This window comes from Oncorhynchus masou, chromosome 31 (genome assembly GCF_036934945.1).
Source record: "Oncorhynchus masou masou isolate Uvic2021 chromosome 31, UVic_Omas_1.1, whole genome shotgun sequence".
Taxonomy (NCBI): domain Eukaryota; kingdom Metazoa; phylum Chordata; class Actinopteri; order Salmoniformes; family Salmonidae; genus Oncorhynchus; species Oncorhynchus masou.
This window is the reverse complement of record NC_088242.1, coordinates 57,571,113-57,594,007: the sequence shown is the minus strand read 5'-3', so window position 1 is coordinate 57,594,007 and position 22,895 is coordinate 57,571,113.

Below are 22,895 nucleotides of genomic sequence, written 5' to 3'. Positions count from 1 at the left end.
CCACATCCTCAGCTATGACGCCCATCTTTACATGTTTTGCTTTGTGGTCTTTGGTCTTTCTAGGATCATTCGGAACACAATTGACTGAGATAACACTAGTCCATTCCCTAAAAGTGATATAATCTTGAAGCACTGTGACTATTGTGTCCCACAGTGAACACGTCATAATACCCATAAAACCTAGTGGTCAAACACGGAAATGGTTCCAATCATTTTTTCACCATTCATTTTATCCATTGTGGATTTTAGAAACACTTCAAAAAGGGCTGAGCTTCGTGTAGGCTTACTCTGGCGTGAAGTTTTATAACATGTATAACAATCTCTTTCGGAAAAGGTGACTTTTATCAAAATATTCAGCTCTATTTACTCTCAGATTCAAAAATATTAAATATCATCAAAGAAGACTGCAAGACTACAAATCATGGTCGACTTTCAAACTCAGTGCCTCTTTGCTTGACATCATGGGAAAATCAAAAGAAATCAGCCAAGACCTCAGAAATAAATTGCAGACCTCCACAAGTCTGGTTCATCCTTGGGAGCAATTTCCAAATGCCTGAAGGTACCACATTCATGTGAACAAACAATAGTACGCAAGTATAAACACCATGGGACCACTTAACCGTCATACCGCTCAGGAAGGAGACGCATTCTGTCTCCTAGAAATGAACATACTTTGGTGCGAAATGTGCAAATCCATCCCAGAACAACAGCAAAGGACCTTGTGAAGACGCTGGAGGAAACAGGTACAAAAGTATCTATATCCACAGTAAAACGAGTCCTATATCGACATAACCTGAATGGCCACTCAGCAAGAAGGAAGCCACTGCTCCAAAACCGGCATAAAAAAAGCCAGACTACGGTTTGCAACTGCACATGGGGACAACGATCATACTTTTTGGTGAAATTTCCTCTGGTCTGATGAAACAAAAATGTAACTGTTTGGGCATAATGACCATCGTTATGTTTGGAGGAAAAAGGGGGAGGCTAGCAAGCCGAAGAACACCATCCCAACCGTGAAGCATGGGGGTGGCAGCATCATGTTGTGTGGGTGCTTTGCTGCAGGAGGGACTGGTGCACTTCACAAAATAGATGGCAAAATGAGGAAGGAAAATGATGTGGATATATGAAGCAACATCTCAAGACATCAGTCAGGAAGTTAAAGCATGGTTGCAAATGGGTCTTCCAAATGGACAATGACCCCGAGCATACTTCCACAAGTGTGGTAAAATGGCGTGAGGACAACAAAGTCATTATTGGAGTTATTGGAGTGGCCATCAGAAAGCCCTGACCTCAATCCTATAGAAAATTTGTGGGCAGAACTGAAAAAGCATGTGCGAGCAAGGAGGCCTCCTACAAACCTCAGTTACACCAGCCCAACAAGTTTAGAAAATTTAGCTAATTTACTCAACATAAAAACCTGAGTTATCACATTTACAAAAGTATTCAGACCCTTTACTACTTTGTTGAAGCACCTTTGGCAGCGATTACAGCCTCGAGTCTTCTTGGGTATGACGCTACAAGCTTGGCACACCTGTATCAAGAGAGATTTAGATGGTTATCAAAACATTACTCCAGGGTAAGCATTCTTGTCCCAAAGCCACTCCTGTGTTGTCTTGGCTCTGTGCATAAGGGTTGTTTTCCTTCGCCCCAGCCATTATTTCAAGTGTTTCTATATTTCCCTTGATCCTGATCCCCATTTAAGAACATCCCTACTGGAAGTAAAGACGCTTTTGTGACCAGTGAGATATACCTGCTGGACTTACAGGGGTGCTGCTATGCCAGTGAACTGAGGCCACTAGCAGACATTTTCAATAAAACTTGGTGGTCCCCAAAATTCAGCTACCATTAGTTAATCCAGAGATTCTTATATTTTCCTCAATTCGTCAATCCAGATCATCATGGCCCTGGTGAGTAACGCTTGAGACGTTTTTAGTTCTGTATGATAGCGCCTATGCTTTCATTTTTGGGGGGTACCGAATATATTGATTAAAGTCACCTAGTCCAGGAGAGATTTAGATGGTTATCAAAACATTACACCAGGGTAAGCCTACACGAAACAGCCATTATTTCAAGTGTTTCTAAAATTCACAATGGAAAAAATGAATGGTGGAAAAACAATTGTAACCATTTCCATGTTTTACTGCTAGATTTTATGGGTATTATGACTCATACTGTGCTAGACTATTGCCTTAGCACACATAATGATTTACCCTTCGAACACACCGGCAGCGTGATTGCGCAAGCATCATCTGGATATGAATGCAACAACAGTTCAACATTCATCTTCTGATAACATTTCTGTCAAGCCATCGAAGCATACAGTTTGACATATGCGTTCAAAAATCCAACATATGCACCACACCGAATACACTGCAACTGCCTCTGCAACGCTGCAAGGCAAATGCAGCGTTTCATTGGAAATGAATGTAATTCTGGTGTACCAAAATGCAATGATGCTGTCTGTGTGTTGGAAGCGTTATTTGACTGCCATTCATATACTCTGGAATATAGGCTAGTGAAACCAAATCTCATTCTCTCTATATGGCTGGATTGGTTGTGTAGAAACAAAACGAACTGGTGCGCAACTACGGGGAAAAGCAGACAGGGTTGGCTTAATTTTTTTGACAACATGTTAACTTTATTTCTTCTCTAATGTTTTATTGAAAACGTAAATACACTTGCACAATTGGCACTTGTTGTCTCTCAAATATATTGTTACAGTTGTTGGTTTGCTAGCTAGTGATTTCTTTTAACCATATTAGCAGTGACATGAAATCAGTCAAAACACCTCAAAACAAGACATGGTACCAAGAACAAGATGAAACTAGCTGAAACTAGTTACTTACGATTCCCCACATGACAGTTCCTTGTCATTGTTGGTAGCTTTGTGGCCATCCAGAAGAACAACACACAGACTCCTGCCCCACTGAGGCGTGTTCATCGTTTTTGTGACGTTGTCAGCTAACCCATCTATTGTCATGCTACCTTTTAATGAACTGGGTTTCTTCCACGATCGGGCTAGCTATACTGTGCTACAAATGTCCTTGTCTCTTCATGCCCACTGCACTGTGTTTAAAAGGCAATTCACATTTTATTTAGCTTTTTCTGTTTTGTGTTATATGAAGGATATCCTGCCCCATTTTGGTGATGTGAAGCGAGATGGCACCAGCAAGTTCAGTTCAGTAAACTGCTTTGGCCTCGAGGCACTCCCGTTTAAGACAACCCAACAAAGCCAATTGACCTCTACGGTACATGCTTTTGCATAAAATAAATTCACAGTACTCTGGTTAGGTTTACTCTGTGTCTCGCACTAGGCTTTGCTATACATTGGCGTGTTTCCTAATCCACACAAATGTTGCTGTTAACCGTGAGAATAATTAACTCCAAATTACCCCTTCTTTACAGCAAAAGCTCCTTATAAAGGTCTGGTGTCACCTGAATGTTCAGTAGCTACTTTAAGTAGTCAAATGTTAGTGCTGACAGTGTATGTGGAGCTGCTGGACATGCATCAGGACAGACAGGCCTCTGGTTTAATCTGTGTCCAGGTGCTGTGGCAACAGGTTGCCAGGCCAACATTGAATTTCAAGGTGCACCAGAGAGAAAGTGGCATGAGTTTCAGGGCAGGAATGTGCTTTCACTGCTGGTTTGTGGCGATGACCTAGCAGCTTATAATTATACAATTAACACTGGTTTTCCTTATAGTAGCTCAGAAATGTATCGGACTTTCGGTTTGACTCTTGACTTCTCTATTGGCTCTGCTCTGTCATGTAAGTGGACAGACACAATGCCGTGATTCCCACAGAAGAATTAAAGCTTTTTCCCTGTGGATTACCTACTGCCATCTTGTACAGTACTATTCAACCACCAACATTCTTCCCTAAGACACATACAGTAATGTACAGTAAAAAAAATTAAAAGAACAGCCTTTCGTGAACTAACACTCGCACTTCACTTTTTTTCCCCCTACTACCTTGGCCTTTGCTGATAGCTACTTTACTGAGGACAAATCTACTTCCTATGACTGTGATATATGGTTATCCAACCTAGTTATCTTAAGATGAATGGATGAACTGTAAGTCGCTCTGGATGAGAACGTCTGCTAAATGACTAAAATGTCAATGTGAATGAAGCCACCATTAGGCCAGTGACCAGATTTCGAGGCAGCAGGTAGCCAAGTGGTTAGAGCATTGGGCCAGTAACCAAAAGGTTGCTAGATTGAATCCCCGAGCTGACAAGTAAAAAAATCTGTCATTCTGCCCCTGAACAAGGCAGTTAACCCACTGTTCCAAGGCTGTCATTTTATTTATTTAACCGGGAAGGGCTCATTGAGATTTAAAATCTCTTTTTCAAGAGCGTCCTGGCCAAGATAGGCAGCACCAAATCATTACAAAAATTACAGACAAACAACATGAAAAACTACAAGTAATCTAGTAAAAACCATAGAGTTCACAAGAGTATAACAAAATCAAAAACAGCAAATTAAAAGAATTGACAGGTCAGGGAATCAGTCTCAAGATCATTCATCAGTGATTTAAAAATACCAATCGGGACAAGTTCTTCCAGTTTAAAAGTATTTTGTAAGACGTTCCAAGACGATGGCGCAGAGTACATAAAAGCCCTTTTACCAAATTCAGTTCGGACATTTGGAACAGTTAGCAGGATAAAGTCCAGCGAACGAAGAGAGTACCCACCACATTTCTGAACAATAAAAATGCCCAAATAAAAAGGTAGTAAACCCAAAATGGCTTTGTAAATAAAAGTATACCAGTGCCTGAGCCTACGAGTGACTAGAGAAGGTCAGCCAACCCTGGTATACAAAGTGCAGTGGTGCGTAAGGGTTTTGCAGTTTAAAATCAATCTCAAAGTGTCATGGTAAAGGGTGTCAATTGATCTCAAACACCGAGGGGAAGCATTCATATATAAAATACAGAATACAGAACCTTAGGGCACACCATTAATTTAACAGACTTAGCCCATCAAATTGAATGCACTGAGTTCTATCAGACAAATAGTTAGCAAACCATGCAACTGCATGCTCTGAAAGACCTACACTTGACAATCTCTGCCTTAGTATAGCATGATCAACTGTATAAAAAGCCTTAGAGAGAACAATAAAAAGTGAGACACAGTGCTGTTTTTTGTCAAGGGCTTCATGAATATAATTTAAAACCTTCATGGCTGCTGTAATTGTGCTATGATTCTTCCTGAAGCCCGATTGGCACATTGATACAATAGAGTTAGTAAATAAAAAATATTTTAGCTGTTCACTCACAAGGTTTTCAAGTATTTTCACCAGGGGTGACAGCTTTGAGATTGGCCTATAATTATTGGAGTTGAATCTCCCCCTTTTAAAAGGGGTCGGACAAATGCTGATTTCCAGATTTCGGAATTTCATTACATTCCAGGGTTAGATTGAACAGATATGTAAGTGGTTCAGCTATGAAATCAGCTGCCAGATTTAAAAAGCAGGGATCCAAAAGATCAGGACCTGCAGGCTTTCTCTGATCTAAGGATTTCAGGGCTTTATGTACCACCTGCACTGAGAATGGCAAAAAGATAAAAGTTTGACCAGCTCTCACTGGCTCATCCACACAGGGTTGTACAGAGACAGAGGACACTGAATCAATCAGCCTACCAGATGATACAAAGTGCTCATTGAAACAATTCAGCATTTCAGTTGTCATATACAGCAACAGAGTCCTTCAAAACACATTCATTAACATTACTGTTACTAGACATAGACTTAATAGCCTTCCAAAACTTTCTAGGGTCATTCAGGTTATCAGTGGTAACAGACATAAAATATTCAGACTTGGCCTTCCTGAGACGAAAAGAACACTTGTTTCGTAACTGCCTAAAAATAAGCCAATCAGCATCAGAACATGATTTCCTTGCTTTAGCCCAGGCTAGATTACGGTCATGAATAATACAAGACAGCTCAGAAGAAAACCATGGATTATCCCGCCCTTTAACCCTGAACCTGCGGAATGGGGCATGTTTGTTTACTATTTGGAAAAAAACATAATGAAAGAATTTCCAGGCAGTTTCCACATCAGCGATAACCTCAATCTTACTCCAGTCAAAATAAAACAATCATGAAAGAAAGCCTGCTCATTAAAACACTTCAAATTTCTCTTACGAATAAAATGTGGGTTTATCTTAGGAACCTTAGTATTTCTAACAGCAATTATTACAAAAAACACCAACCGCAGAATATTTATGTGGAACATTTGTCAATATCAAATCAATCAGGGTAGATTTATCTGGGCATTTAAGATTTGGGTGGCACATATGGCACAGTACTTCTAGAATGTTATGTGCTGATGATGAATTGGGATGAAGTAGTCCTGGGTGCCTGGGGAAGGCTGGAGTCCTGTAATGGCTTGTTCAGCTCTCTCAGATTAACGAAGATGAGTTTTATCAGTGTGTTCCTATTGATGAATGCATACTCTCCTTTATTCTGTTTATAGCTGCGGTTTTGAAGTTGATCAGCAGGAAAAAGCCCTTTTGAGCAACGTCAGATGAATCTGATGAGGAGGACTGCTGATTTTGTGCCACACTCCTGAGGGAAGCACTTCCGTAAAAACACAACCTTGAAAACTGTATGGCATTGCTAATTCTAGGGCAATTACGAATCGACCAACTCACAGGAGGATGCCACTCAAAACTGAATGTAGACAAACACACCGTCATCCATATAGTTTCTCATTAGGTCCGGAGTCATAGAAAACCCTGCTCGTCAAAGTCAAACAGGGATGAACTCATTGACCACATAAATCAAATTTCATTTGTCACATGCTTTGTAAACAAGAGTAGACTAACAGTGAAATGCTTACTTACGGGCCCTTCCCAATAATGCAGAGAGAAAAGTACAAAAATAAATCATAATAAGAACACAAGGAATAAATACCCAATGAGTAACGATAACTTGGCTATATACACAGGGTACCGAATCAATTTGCAGGGGTGTGATGTAATTGAGGTAGATATGTACATTTATATAATGACTGGGTCTAATCCTGAATGCTGATGGGTTAAAACCGCATTCCAGTCGGTGTCTATTCTACAAGTTACCACCGGGTAAATCTTTGACAAAATGCCTATTTACTCTGACTACGCAATCCACTGTCTCATCAGCCCAGCCAGGCAATTTATAAACTTAATCTCCACTATAAAAAGCATCTAGACATGATCTCACATCTATTTTAGACTAACATTTACTTTTCAACAACGGAGATTTTGTTATTATTATTTTTTTTCACCTTTATTTAACCAAGTAGGCCCGTTGAGAACAAGTTCTCATTTACAACTGCGACCTGGCCAAGATAAAGCAAAGCACTGCAACACAAACAACACAGAGTTACACATGAAATTAACAAACATACAGTCAATAACACAATAGAAAAGTCTATATACAGTGTGTGCAAATGAAGTAAGATTTAGGGAGGTAAGTCAATAAATAGGTCATAGTGGCGAAATAATTACTATTTAGCAATTAAACACTGGAGTGATAGATGTGAAGAAGACATATGTGAAAGGGTTGTTCCGGGTTTTGGACTAGATGCCCCCATTGTGCTTTTTGACCTTATGTTTTTTCCCTTGTTCCCCATTATTATTTGCACCTGTGCAAATGTTAGCACCCAGCCCTAGGTTCTGGGCTATGTACAGGTGCAATGATCTGTAAGCTGCTCTGACAGATGATGCTTAAAGTTAGTGAGGGAGATATGAGTCTCCAGCTTCAGTGATTTTTGCAATTTGTTCCAGTCATTGGCAGCAGAGAACTGGAAGGAAAGGCGGCCAAAGAGGAGTTGGTGTTGGGGGTAACCTTGCTATCTGTCTGTCCAGCATTTGCAACATTGTTTCAATATTCAAATTCTATCTCCAGCTGTCCCAAAGTAATGAACGTGTTGGGAGCCGGGACGAGACAAATAGTCAGGCAGCATTTCTTAGCCATTCGAAATCATGAATCAGCTGGCATCATTTTTATGGATAAATACAAATACATTTCTAATGAAAAAATATAAAACAAAACAAAGTGCAGCTAGTTTGCAGTCTTTCCTGCTTCATTTTGAAGTGATTGTGTTAGTGGTGTTGTTGGCTAGCTCCTCTGAACAACAGTGTCCTGAATGGAGTGCACATTTTCTATGGCAGGCAAAGATGGCGCCTCATTAACTCATTGTTATGGATGTATCTAAATAAATGTCACTAGAAAACAGCTTAAACAAATACAAATGCAGCTACTTTGCTGTTATTCTGGTGGCACTTTATGACACAAATGTAAGTTAGCCATAGTTGGCTATAGAGGTTGACCGATTATGATTTTTCAATGCCAATACCGATACCGATTATTGGAGTGCCAAAAAAGCCGATACCAAATAATCGTCCGAGATATATATATATATATATATATTTGTAATAATGACAATTACAACAATATTGAATGAACAATGAACACTTATTTTAGCCTAATATAATACATAAATAACATCTATTTAGTCTCAAGTAAATAATGAAACATGTTCAATTTGGTTTAAATAATGCAAAAACACAGTGTTGGAGAAGAAAGTAAAAGTGCAATATGTTCCATGTAAAAAAGCTAATGTTTAAGTTCCTTGCTCAGAACATGAGACCATATGAAAGCTGGTGGTTCAATATTCCCAGTTCTTCAATATTCCCAGTTAAGAAGTTTTAGGTTGTAGTTATTATAGGAATTATGACGCGTCGACTATTTATCTCTATACCATTTGTATTTCATATACCTTTGACTATTGGATGTTCTTATAGGCACTTTAGTATTGCCAGCCTAATCTCTAGAGTTCATAAACACATAGAATTACGAGCCTTTGGTCATCAATATAGTCAAATCTGGAAACTATCATTTCGAAAACAAAAGGTTTATTCTTTCAGTGAAATACGGAATTGTTACGTATTTTATCAAACAGGTGGCAACCTTGTTGTAAATATTGCTGTTACATTGCACAACCTTCAATGTTGCCATAATTATGTGAAATTCTGGCAAATGAATTATGGTCTTTGTTAGGAAGAAATGTTGCGGCCAAAACCGCTGCATATACCCGGACTCTGCTTGCACTGAACGCAAGAGAAGTGACACAATTTCCCTCGTTAATATTGCCTGCTAACATGCATTTCTTTTAACTAAATATTCAGGTTTAAAAATATATACTTCTGTGTATTGATTTTAAACAAGGCATTGATGTTTATGGTTAGGTACATTTGTGCAAAGATTGTACTTTTTTCCCGCAAATGTGCTTTTATTAAATCATCACCCGTTTGGCAAAGTAGGCTGTGATTTGATGATAAATTAACAGACACTGCTTTGATTATATGCAACGCAGGACAAGATAGTTAACCTAGTAATATCATCAACCATGTGTAGTTGATTAGTGATTATGTGAAGAGTTTTTTATAATATAAGTTTAATGCTAGCTAGCAACATACCTTGGCTCCTTGCAGCCACAAGGTCCTTTTGATGCTACACTTGCATAACAGGTGGTCAGCCTGCCACACAGTCCCCTCATGGATTGCAATGTAATCGGCCATGCTGATTAATCGGTTGACCTCTAGTTGGATAGCTAGCAAGCAAGGGATAAGAATGTTGCCAGCCAGTATGGCAATAGAACATTTTATAATTACATTTTTTAAGGCTTTCCTCTGCCACTGCCTTGTACAGAAGTCCTGGATGGCAGCGCGCTTGGCCCCAGTGATGTGCTGGGTGAAGACACTTGCCAGCTGGTCAGCGCATGCTCTGAGTACACATCCTGGTAATCTGTCTTGCCACGTGTCCTTGGGAATGTTAAACTTTATCACCAACATTTTTTGGAGCTGCATATTTATTTATGGAAATCCTCTCTCCCTACAAATTGACGTTTGCACTGCATTCTATCCTATAGCTGTACAGCAAATCAGCAATCTGTTGGGTAGCTCAGTGGTTCTCAAACTTTTTGACCCCCAATCCCTAAAAAGTGGTTCACAGCTTGTGACCCCCGCACGCACACACAGGGAGAACATGCGTGCAATCGCTGCGCAAAAATGTAGCCTGTCATTACAGCCACAAACAATGATGCATTTTCAAAATGCAAGATACAGAAATAAGGGCCCCCCAAGTGGCGAAACGTACTAAGGCACTGCATTGCAGTGGCATCACTATGCTTGAGGCATCACTACAGACCCGGGTTTGATCCCAGGCTGTGTCATGTGACCGAGAGACCCATGAGGCAACGCACAATTGGGTTACGGGAGGGTTTGGCTGGTCAGGATGTCCTTGTCCCATCGCGCACTAGAGACTCCTTGTGCTGAGCCAGCACGCTGACACATTGGCGCGGATGCTCTCGACCTTCACCAATTCCGAATCCCTACTGGAGTTACAGCGATGGGACAAGACTGTAACTACCAATTGGGGAGAGGCGAATAATATAATAATTGTTCTAATAATTAAGATGCAGAAATAAAATGCGTTTCACACCTGTATTTTGAGCTGAAAGTCATCCATGTTAACGGTCAATATCAACTAGGGTTATGTCACATTGTCACCAGGTAGCCTATTGTTCTGGCAAAGATGTGTCTGCAGCAGATTGCTAAACTGTATTTTATATGGATCATATTTATGTAGGTAGGCTACTCTGTTTTTGCTATGCAAAACCGGAGAAAATTAAACAAACACTTTTGCTCACTAATCTGGATATGTGAGCCCGCCTGTAGATCTGAAGCACAGATTAGATATTTTTGAAACAAGAACTTGAACTTGATGCATATGTTAGTGACCAGATCGAATGAGCAAATGTATAAATATAAAATACAAATGGTGGGCTAAACACTGAGTATACAAAACATTAGGAACACCTATTCTTTCCATGACAAAGATTGTGAATCCAGGTGAAAGCTGTGACCTCTTATTGATGTCACCTGATAAATCCACTTCAATCAGTGTAGATCAGTGGAGACTCTTCAGCGGAGGTGTAATGGTTTTACACTTCTTCTGAGGAGTAGAAAGGATCGGACCAATTTGCAGAGTGGTACGTATCCATAATACTTTTAATCCAGAATGAATACACGAACAAAAACAACAAAACGATAAACGAACAGTTCTGACAGGTGCAACAAACACTAACCAGAAAAACAGGCTACCTAAGTATGGTTCTCAATCAGAGACAACGATTGACAGCTGCCTCTGATTGGGAACCATACCAGGCAAACACAGAAATACAAAACCTAGAACAAAAACATAGATTGCCCACCCCAACTCACGCCCTGACCAAACTAAAACAGAAACATAAAAAAAGAACTAAGGTCAAAACCTAAACACATAGGGGAGGGTCTGGGTGGGAATCTGTCCTCGGTGGTGGCTCTGGCACGGGACGTGGACCCCACTCCATCATAGTCTTGGCCCACTTAAGTGACGCCTTTGGAGCGGCGACCCTCTCCGCCGACCTCGGACTGGGGACCCTTGCAGCGGGCCCCGAATAGACGAGCGACTCCAGCAGCTCCTGACTGACGGGCGGTTCTGGCAGCTCCTGACTGATGGGCGGCTCTGGCAGCTCCGGACAGGAGGGAGACTCTGGAAGCGCCGGACAGGATGGAAACTCTGGAAGCGCTGGACAGGCGGGGGAACCTGGAGGGAGGAGACGGAGAGACAGCCTGGTCCTCGGAGGAAGCACAGGATAGACCGGGGCCGTGGAGGCTCACTGGAGGTCTCGAACTAAGGGCCTGCACAACCCGTTCTGGCTGGATGGTGATTTTACCCCGGCATGTGCGGGGCGCAGGTACAGGACGCACTGGGCTGTGCAGACACACGGGAGACACAGTGCGCAGAGCCGACGCAGGATATCCTGGCACGCACTGGCTGTCTGGAGAGCAGAGCTGGCACCAACTGCCCTGGCTGGATCCTCACCCTAGCCCGGCAGATGCGGGGAGCTGGGATGTAGCGCACCAGGCTAAGAACGCGTACTGGGGACACCGTGCGCTCCACCGCATAACCCAGTGCCTGGCCAGTATGACTCCCGCCACGGTAAGCATGGGGAGTTGGCTCAGGTCTGCAACCTGACTCTGCCACACTCCCTGTGTGCTCCTCAATGTTTTTTGGGGTGGGCTGCCTCTCGGGCTTCCTTGCCAGCCATGTTCCCTCGTATCACCGGTTCCGGTTTTCCTGCTGCCACCGTTCACCTGGCTGCCTCCACTTGTTCCCATGGGAGGCGATCCCTTCCAGCCAGGACCTCCTCCCATGTGTAGGATCCCTTGCCGTCTAGAATGTCCTCCCAAGTCCAGGAGTCCAGAACCCTCTGCTCCTGGTTACCACGCTGCTTGGTCCGGTTGCGGTGGGTGATTCTGTAACGGTTTTCCTCCTCTTCTGAGGAGGAGTAGGAAGGATTGGACCAATATGCAGCGTGGTACGTATCCATAATACTTTTAATCCAGAATGAATACACAAACAAAAACAACAAAACGATAAATGAACAGTTATGACAGATGCAACAAACACTAACCAGAAAATAACTACCCACAAATCATAGTGGAAAAACAGGCTGCCGAAGTATGGTTCTCAATCAGAGACAACGATCGACAGCTGCCTCTGATTGGGAACCATACCAGGCCAAACACAGAAATACAAAACCTAGAACAAAAACATAGAATGCCCACCCCAACTCACGCCCTGACCAAACTAAAACAGAGACATAAAAAAGGAACTAAGGTCAGGACGTGACAGGAGGAAGGGGAGGACTATTCTCCTCAGTGATTTTCATAGAAAAATAAACATTTAAAAAGTTATCATTTTTAGATAAAACTATACTAAATATAATCACATCATCAAATCATTGATTAAAACACACTGTTTTGCAATGAAGGTCTACAGTAGCCTCACCAGCACTCTGTGGGGTAGCACCATGATGTAGCCAGAGGGCAGATAGCTTCTGTCCTCCTCTTGGTACATTGACTTCAGTACAAAACCTAGGAGGCTCTTGGTCCTCACCCCCTTCCATAGACTTACACAGTAATTATGACAACTTCTGGAGGACATCCTCCAACCTACCAGAGCTCTTGCATCATGAACTGACATGTTATCCACCCAATCAAAGGATCAAAAAATGAATCTAGTACTGAAAACATAAGATACAGATAGCTAGCACTGCAGTGCATAAAATGTGGTGAGCAGTTGACTCAAAGAGAGAGAAAGACAATAGTTGAAACATTTTTAACAAACTAATTTCTTCCAAAATGAAGGACAAGCAAGGAAGAGAGCGAGATGGTCATTTTTTTTTCAGTTTCACTGACTTAGCTAGCAAATGCAGCTAGATAGTTTAGCCTACTGAAACACCCTGCTCAAACAGAGAAATGTTATGTTAGCTAGCTGATTTCTGTGATCTATTCATGTGCTGTTCTATAAACCAATGTCTGTGTTCATGCAAGTGGCTGACTGTACATATCTTCACTATCAGTAGCTGCAATTTTGCAGTACGCCCAGACCTTGTTTTGAGAATGAACAAAAAAGGTTCAAGGTCTCAGCTTAGAGAGAAGAAGCCCCATGAGGTATTGGTCTGTCACATGTATGAAACAAAATGATAATGATGAATTAATTATGGTAAATCATGCAAATATAACTTGTCTGTGTATATAAGAAAACAGCTGGGACAGCCCAGACAGAGCTCTTGATTGACATGTGTACTTGGTGCATTGAGTTGGTTGGAACCTCTCCAGTGCGCTGACAATAAACAAGGATTCATTTAAGATTGACTTTGAGTGTCCCTGTGGTTCTTTTTTAAGAATTTCCATGATAAATGGAACAAAACGGAGATAAACATACCTGAATTTGTCCAATAGAAACTCTTGTTTGCAACTATTAGACTAATGATTACAACTTATATCAGCTAGATGCAGGCAAGAGTGTGCAAGGAGGTATTGAGTGTGTCGCTGTCGGTCGATGTGTCTTTGTCACCTCTAATTTGTCTCTTCACCTGTGTGCACCTACGTTGTAAACTCTCATTTATAGGCTAGATTTTAGCAACCTCATAATGGATAAAGAGTAAATTTTAGTATCATGTCGTAGCCGAAACCTGTTACATTGAACTGGGTGAATGGAATATGATTGACAGTCATCCAATATGCTGTAATAGAAATAAGGCCATGCTCATGAAAAAAAGTCCTCCCACATCTTAAATGGCACTGACCGCCACTGGTGTAGATGGGGGGAGGAGACAGGGTAAGGGAGTATTCTTAAGCCTTGAGACAATTGAGGCATGGATTGTGGCATAAAAAGGGAACAGGGTTTGAGAGGGCTTAGCATGTCTCTCGAGGAGGCTTAAAAGAGATTTTGGCTTGGAAAAGTTTACTCTTTTCAGGAGTCGGGTAATTGGATTGGATTAGCTCCTTTTTTTCAATTTTATCCTAAAATGACATACCCAAATCTAAACCTGGAGCTCAGGCCCTGAAGCAAGGATATGCATATTATTGGTACCATTTGAAAGGAAGCACTTTGAAGTTTATGGAAATGTGAAAGGAATGTAGAAGAATATAACACAATCGATCTGGTAAAAGATTATACAAAGACAAAACCAACCGTTCTTTTGTATTGTTTTTTGTACCATAATCTTTGACATGCAAGAGAAAGGCCATAATGTATTATTCCAGCCCAGGTGCAATGTAGATTTTGGCCACTAGATGATCAGTGTATGTGAAAAGTTTTAGACTGATCCAATGAACTATTGTATTTCTGCTCAAAATGTTGTATCAAGACTGCCCAAATGTGCCTAATTTGTTTGTTAATAACTTTTAATGTTCAATATTGTTCACTCTCCACAAACAATAGCATGGTATTCTTTCACTGTAATAGCTTCTGTAAATTGGACAGTGCAATTAGATTAACAATAATTTAAGCTTTCTGCAAACTTCACATATGTCAATGTCTTGGGAAATTTTCTTGTTAATTACAACCTCATGCTAAACGCATAAGCCTACGTTAGCTTAACCGTCCCATGGAAGGGACACCGATCCCGAAGAAGTCTTTAAGCTGAGGAGGATTGGAGGGAAAGCAAAAGGAGGTCGATAAGACTGATGGATAGAGGATAGGTTTGAATCTGTGGAAGCTAGCAATAACAAGTGAGAGGGTAGGTTGTGGAAGATTGGGGTGAAGTTCAAACACAGTGAGCCGGACCTTAGTTCAAGTTCTGGAGGTGAAGGGGTAGATGGTGTTGTGAGGAGCTTGGAGCCCAAGCCTTGCATTGATGGACATGTTTATGAAAAGGCTGTGTTTGGTGGGAGTGAAATTTTTGAAGAGGGTGGAACCGGGCCTTTTGGCTGATCCATGGGTGGTTTCAGGTTGGGTGGAAAAGATGGTTGTGGTGAGGGAGAAGGAGAGTGATGGAGTGCTGCATCAGAAGACCCGGCTTCCACAATCACCCGACCTCAACCCACTTGAGATGGTTTGGGATGAGTTGGACCGCAGAGTGAAGGAAAACCAGCCAACAAGTGCTCAGCATATGTTGAAACTCCTTCAACACTGTTGGAAAATCATTCCTCAAGAAGCTGGTTGAGAGAATGCCAAGAGTGTGCAAAAAAAGCTGTCATCAAGGCAAAGGGTGGTTACTTTGAAGAATCTCAAATATAAAATATATTTTGATTTGTTTAACAGTTTTTTGGTTACTAGATGATTCCATGTGTGTTGTTTCATAGTTTGGATGTCTTCACTATTATTCTACAATGTATAAAATTGTAAAAATGAAGAAGAACCCTTGAATGAGTATAGTAGGTGTGTCCATACTTTTGACTTGAACTGTATATATTTAAAAAAAACATTCAGTTTGACACTCCCAACCCACAAAGCCTTCTCACTGAGCTCGTTCACTCGACCTGTGTTGATTGACAGTTTGCTAGTCCAATCAGAGGGCATAGTGTGCCAATTCTTTTTTTTTTTGCGAAACTGCCTCTGGCTGCGTGGAGAGTAGTCTAATCTATGGAGACTCTGTGCCACAAAATGAGTGACAAAACCTGGCCAGATAATTTCAGGTCATCAGTCTCAAGTCAAAGTCGAGTCCCAAGTCTTGAGGCTCCAAGTCGAAGTCACGTTATTACAGTTTTTATTGCGTCCAAGTCATCTCTGAGGTATGGTCTCTGTGGGGACGATGTCGTTGATGCACTTACCAGTGACTGATGTGGGAAACTCCTAAATGTTATTAGATGAATCCCAGAACTTATTCCAGTCTGTGCTGGCAAAGCAGTCCTGTAGCTTAGCATCCACTTCATCAGACCACTTCCGTATTGAGCACGTCTCTGGTACTTCCTGTTTGACTTTTTTCTTGTAAACAGGAATCGATAGATTTATGGTCAGATTTGCCAAAGAAAAGGCGAGTGAGAGCCTTGTATCCGTTTCTGTGTGTGGAATAAAGGTGATCTAGAGTTTTGCACAGGGGTTGGGGTGTGTGTCTATTGGTCAATAACAGCTGGTGTGCCATGTCTAGTATTATGGGAGTCTCGAGATATTGCTTGCCTGAGGTAGAGTCCCTCCCTAAGCTGTAGACCAAAATATCTACCAAGAGAGTTGTAATCTATATTTTTTGTAGCCGTCTACAGTATTTACCACCACAAACCGATGCTGTATAAGGTGATAAGTAAACAAGAAATTGCTCATCCAGAAGCGGAGCTCCTCGTGGCCAGGGACTTTAATGCAGGCAAACTTAAATACGTTTTACCTCATTTCTACCAGCATGTCAAAGAAAAAAACTCTAGACCACATTTACTCCACATATAGAGACGTACAAAGCTCTCCCTCACCCTCCATTTGGCAAATCTGATCATAATTTTATCTTCCTGATTATTCCTGCTTACAAGCAAAAACTAAAGCAGGAAGTACCAGTAACTCGCACAATACGGAAGTGGTCAGATGACGTGGATACTAAACTACAGGACTGTTTTGCTAGCACAGACTGGAATATGTTTCGAGATTCGTATCGACAATGTCGTCCCCACAGTGACCTTACGTACATATCCCAACCAGAAGCCATGGATTACAGGCAACATCCACACTGAGCTAAAGGCTAGAGCTACTGCTTTCAAGGAGCGGGACACTAATCCGGACGCTTATAAGAAATCCCGATATGCCCTTAGACGAACCATCAAACATGCAAAGTGTCAATACAGGACTAAGATCAAATTATTCTACACTGGCTCTGACACTCATCGGATGTGGCAAGGCTTGCAAATGCTTATGAACTACAAAGGGAAACTCAGTCGCGAGCTGCCAAGTGACGCAAGACTACCAGATGGACTAAATGCGTTTAATGCTCGCTTCAAGGCAAGCAACACTGAAGCATGCATGAGAGCACCAGCTGTTCCAGATGACTGCGTAATCACACTCTCTGTAGCCGATATGAGCAAGACCTTTAAACAGGTTAACATTCACAAGGCCGCGAGACCAGACGGATTACCAGGACGTGTAGTCCGAGCATGCGCGGACCAACTAATAAGTGCCTTCAATTACATTTTCACCCTCTCCCTGACTGAGTCTGCAATAGCTACATGTTTCAAGCAGGCCACCATAGTCCCTGTGCCCAAGAAAGTGAAGGCCCGTAGCACTCACGTCGGTAGCCATGAAGTGCTTTGAAAGGCTGGTCATGGCTCACATCAACACCATCATCCCGGAAACCCTAGACTCACTCCAATTCGCATACCACCCCAACAGATCCTCAGATGATGCAATCTCAATCGCACTCCACACTGTCCTTTCCCAACTGGACAAAATGAACAGCTATGTGAGAATGCTGTTCATTGACTACAGCTCAGCGTTCAACACCATAGTGCCCACAAAGCTCATCACTAAGCTAAGGACCCTGGGACTAAACACCTTCCTCTGTAACTGGATCCTGGACTTCCTGACAGGCCACCCAAAGTTGGTAAGGGTAGGCAACAACCCATCTGCCACGCAGATTCTCAACACAGTGGCCCCTCAGGGGTGCGTGCTTAGTCCCATCCTGTACTCCCTGTTCACCCACTCTGCGTGGCCAAGCACGACTCCAACACCATAATTAAGTTTGCTGATGACACAGGACAAAACCCTCCCCTTCAACATGATTATGCACTACAGGAAAAGGAGGGCCGAACACGCCCCCATTCACATCAATGGGGCTGTAGTGTAGCGGGTTGATAGTTTCAAGTTCTCTTGTATCCACATCACCAACAAACTATTTGTGGTCCAGACACACCAAAAAGTTCTACAGCTGCACCAACGAGAGCATCCTGACGGGTTGCATCACTGCCTGGTATCACTGCCTGCATTACTACCTGGTACTGCCTTGACTGTAAGGCATTAGACGGTAGTGCCTATGGCCTAGTACATCACTGGGGCCAAGCTTCCTGCCATCCAGGACCTATATACGAGGCGGTAATAGAGGAAGGTCCAAAACATTGTCAAAGACTCCAGTCACCCTAGTCATAGACTGTTCTCTCTGCTACCGTATGGCAAGCAGTATCGGAGCACCAAGTCCAGGTCAAAAAGGATCCTTGGCAGTTTCTACCCCCAAGCCATAAGACCGCTGAACAATTAATCAAATGGCCACCCTAACTCTTTGCATTGATCCCCCACCCTTTATTTTTACACTGCTGCTACTCACTGTTTATTATCTTTGCATAGTCACTTTAAAAAAATGTTATTTAACTAGGCATGTCAGTTAAGAACAAATTCTTATTTTCAATGACAGCCTTGCAACAGTGGGTAAACTGCCTTGTTCATGGGCAGAACAACAGATTTGTACCCTGTCAGCTTTGGGATTCAATCTTGTAACCTTCCGGTTACTATTCCAACGCTCAAACTACTAGGTTACCTGCTGCTGCCTGGTGACTTTACCCCTACCTACATGTACAAATTACCTCGACTAACATGTACCCCTGCACATTGACTTGGTACCGGAACCCCCTGTATATAGCCTCATTATTGTTATTTTTTTTACTTCAGTTTATTTAGTAAATATTTTCTTAAAACTGTGTTGGTTAAGGGCTTGTAAGTAAGCATTTCACGGTATCGTCTACACTTGTTGTATTTGGCGCATGTGACAAATACAATTCGATTTCATTTGTTCTGCCCAGAAGCTGTTTTCGGTCATAGGAAATGATGGCGGAGACATTCTGTACCAAAAAAAAATCTGAATTTGTCAGGAGCCCGTAAAACGTCTGCTATCCACTGCAGCACCATCTTACATAATAATACATAATAATTTCAGCCGTGTGTCAGCAAAGGACCTGAGGGCAGATGAGGTCTCTCTAAAATCACAGTGTTAAGCCAAACAACCTTACATTATACATGCTCTGCTCCAGCTCCCTCCTGTTATGTGAGACTGCAAAAACATGTATTTTATGTCCAGCAGACAAAGACAATCTGTACTGGAACACATTTAATTTTATTTATTTATTTCACATTTATTTAACTGGGCAAGTCAGTTAAGAACAAATGATTATTTACAATGATGGCCTACCACGTATATCTGGGTTACGTACATCAAGTACTGTACCATTATTCATAGCACGCACTCTTTTTCCAGATAGTTCAAACACTTGTCCACTGTAAAGACACAAGAGAGGGTGTGTCCAAGGTCAATAGGAAATGAAAACCAAAGCCGTGGGAAGTAGGGGTGCTGAGGGTGCTGCAACACCCCCTGAAAATATGAATTCAACAAAATGATTAATAATATATATTTTTCTCACAAAGGTAGTGCACTGGGCCTTTACTAGACCTGTATTAACGGACCGATATATCCATTTGTGGCATGAAAAATGTAATCTCAGCATCCACCCTTCGACGAAACATTTACAGCACCCCCACCCCCAAACTACTTGCGGTGGCTATGGTGACAACCTTCAGCGGTGACTTCCTGATGTTGTGAACTGAGCGGTCAGTCTTCCTGTGTAGAGGGTGGTGAATAAAAATCTTCCTCTGAAATGGCACAGAAAATCTTAACTATCATCAGTGGATTACCCAGCCTGTCCTCAGTATTGCAGCTCTGTCATTACAGAATTAGTCTGTGTTGGCTAAACCTTTATTTTTGCATCATCTGCTAATCTGTTTGGCTCCTGCCCTTTGAAGCGGATACCTGAGGGATCTTTCTGTGGTTTTCTGCTCTATTAACATCTCTCTCCAAGAGCAAATTATGCCACAGCTCTCCGAATACTGTAGTTAGGCCTCCCTCGGTCTGGCCTACATAGCTGATCAGCTCCTCGAGTGTCACGTTCTGACCATCGTTCTTGTGTGTTTTCCTTGTTTTAGTGTTGGTCAGGACGTGAGCTGGGTGGGCATTCTATGTTGTGTGTCTGGTTTGTCTATTTCTATGTTTGGCCTGATATGGCTCTCAATCAGAGGCAGGTATTAGTTATTGTCTCAGATTGGGAACCATATTTAGGTAGCCTGTTTTGCGTTGGGTTTTGTGGGTGGTTGTCTCCTGTGTCAGTGTTTGTACCACACGGGACTATTTCGGTTTTTCATGTTTCTTGATTTTGTAGTCTGTTCATGTATAGTTTCGTTATAAAAAAAAAAATGAATCATAACTACGCTGCGTCTTGGTCCGATCCCTGCTACACCTCTTCTTCAGAGGAAGAGGAAGAAGAGAACCATTACAGAACCACCCACCACAACAGGACCAAGCGGCGTGGTGACAAGCGGCCAGCATCACAAGACTCATGGACTTGGGTACAGATGTTGAACGGAGAGGGACCCTGAAAGCAGAGCTGGAAGCAGCGAAAACAGAGAGACGGCATTACGAGGAGCAGAAGAGGTAGCGATGTCAGGATTTCGGGACATGGGAGCAGAATCTGGACTACACAACTTGGGAAGAGATAGACAGGTGGTCGGTCGACCCAGGGAGAGTGCCGGAGCCCACCTGGGATTCGATGGAGCAGTGCGAGGGAGGTTACAGGAGAATGAGGTTGGCGAAGCGAGCAAGGCGGCGCGGTAGGAAGCCTGAGAGTCAGCCCCAAAAATGTATTGGGGGAGGCACACAGGGAGTATGGCGAAGCCAGGTAGGAGACCTGCGGCGACTTCCTGTGCTTACCGGAGAGCGAGAGAGACTGGGCAGGCACCGTGTTATGCTGTGGAGCGCAAGGTGTCTCCAGTGCGGGTGCATAGCCCGGTGCGGTACATACCAGCTCCTCTTATCGGCCGGGCTAGAGTGGGCATCGAGCCAGGTAAGGTTGGGCAGACTCGATGCTCAAGAGCTCCAGTGCACCTGCATGGTCCGGTCTATCCAGTGCCACCTACACGCACCAGCCCTCCTGTGGCAGCCCCCCGCACCAGGCTTCCTATGCGTGTGCAGTGCCCAGTACTCCCTGTTTCTCCTCCCCGCACTCGCCCTGAGGTGCGTGTCCTCGGCCCAGTACCACCAGTGCCGGCACCACGCATCAGGCCTATAGTGCGTCTCAATCCAGCGCTGCCAGAGCCTTCCTCCTCTCCAGCGCAGCCGGAGTCTCCCGCCTGTCCGGCGCTGCCAGAGCTCCCGCCCCTCAGTCCAGAGGCGACAGAGCCCCTCATTCCAGAGGCGCTAGAGCTCCTCAGTCCAGCGCTACCAGAGCTTTCCTCTCCAGCGTTGCCGGAGCTTCCCGTCTGCACAGCGCCATCAGAGTCGCCAGTCTGCCCAGTGCCGCCTGAGCCACACGTCTGCCCAGTGCCGCCAGTGCCGCCAGTCTGCCCAGCGCCGCCAGTGCCACCAGTCTGCAAGGAACCGCCAGTGCTGCCAGTCTGCAAGGAGCCGCCAGTGCCGCCAGTCTGCAAGGAGCCGCCTGTGCCTCCAGTCTGCAAGGAGCCGCCAGTGCCGCTAGTCACCCAGGAGCCGCCAGTGCTGCCAGTCAGCCAGGAGCCGCCAGTGCCGCCAGTTAGCCAGGAGCCGCCAGTGCCGCCAGTCAGCTAGGAGCCGCCAGTGCCGCCAGTCAGCCAGGATCTGCCAGAGCCGCCAGTCAGCCAGGATCTGCCAGAACTGCCAGTCAGCCAGGATCTGCCAGAACTGCCAGTCAACCTGGATCTGTCGGAACCACCAGTCAGCCAGGATCTGCCAGATCCATCAACCTGCCTGAGCTTCCTCTCAGTCCTGAGCTTCCTCTCAGTCCTGAGCTTCCTCTCAGTCCTGAGCTTCCTCTCAGTCCTGAGCTCCCCCTCAGTCCTGAACTTCCCCTCAGTCCTGAGCTTCCCCTCAGTCCTGAGCTACCCCTCAGTCCTGAGCTACCTCAGTCCCGAGCTGCCCCTCAGTCCGGAGCTGCCCCTCAGTCCGGAGCTGCCCCTCAGTCCAGTGGGGCCCGTTGTTAGGGTTCCTAGGCCAAGGTCAGTGGCAAGGGTCGCCACTCAAGGAACGCTAAGGAGGTGGACTAAGACAATTATGGAGTGGGGTCCACGTCCAGCGCCAGAGCCGCCACCACAGACAGATGCCCACCCAGACCCTCCCCTATAGGTTTAGGTTGTGCGGTCGGAGTCCGCACCTTGGGGGGGGGGGGGTACTGTCACGTTCTGACCATCGTTCTTGTGTGTTTTCCTTATTTTAGTGTTGGTCAGGACGTGAGCTGGGTGGGCATTCTATGTTGTGTGTCTGGTTTGTCTATTTCTATGTTTGGCCTGATATGGTTCTCAATCAGAGGCAGGTGTTCGTCATTGTCTCTGATTGGGAACCATATTTAGGTAGCCTGTTTTGTGTTGGGTTTTGTGGGTGGTTGTCTCCTGTGTCAGTGTTTGTACCACACGGGACTGTTTCGGTTTTTCATTTTTCTTGTTTTTGTAGTCTGTTCATGTATAGTTTCGATATAAAAAAAAACATGAATCATAACTACGCTGCGTCTTGGTCCGATCCCTGCTACACCTCTTCTTCAGAGGAAGAGGAAGAAGAGAACTGTTACATCGAGAAAAACCCACAGCATTGAAATGA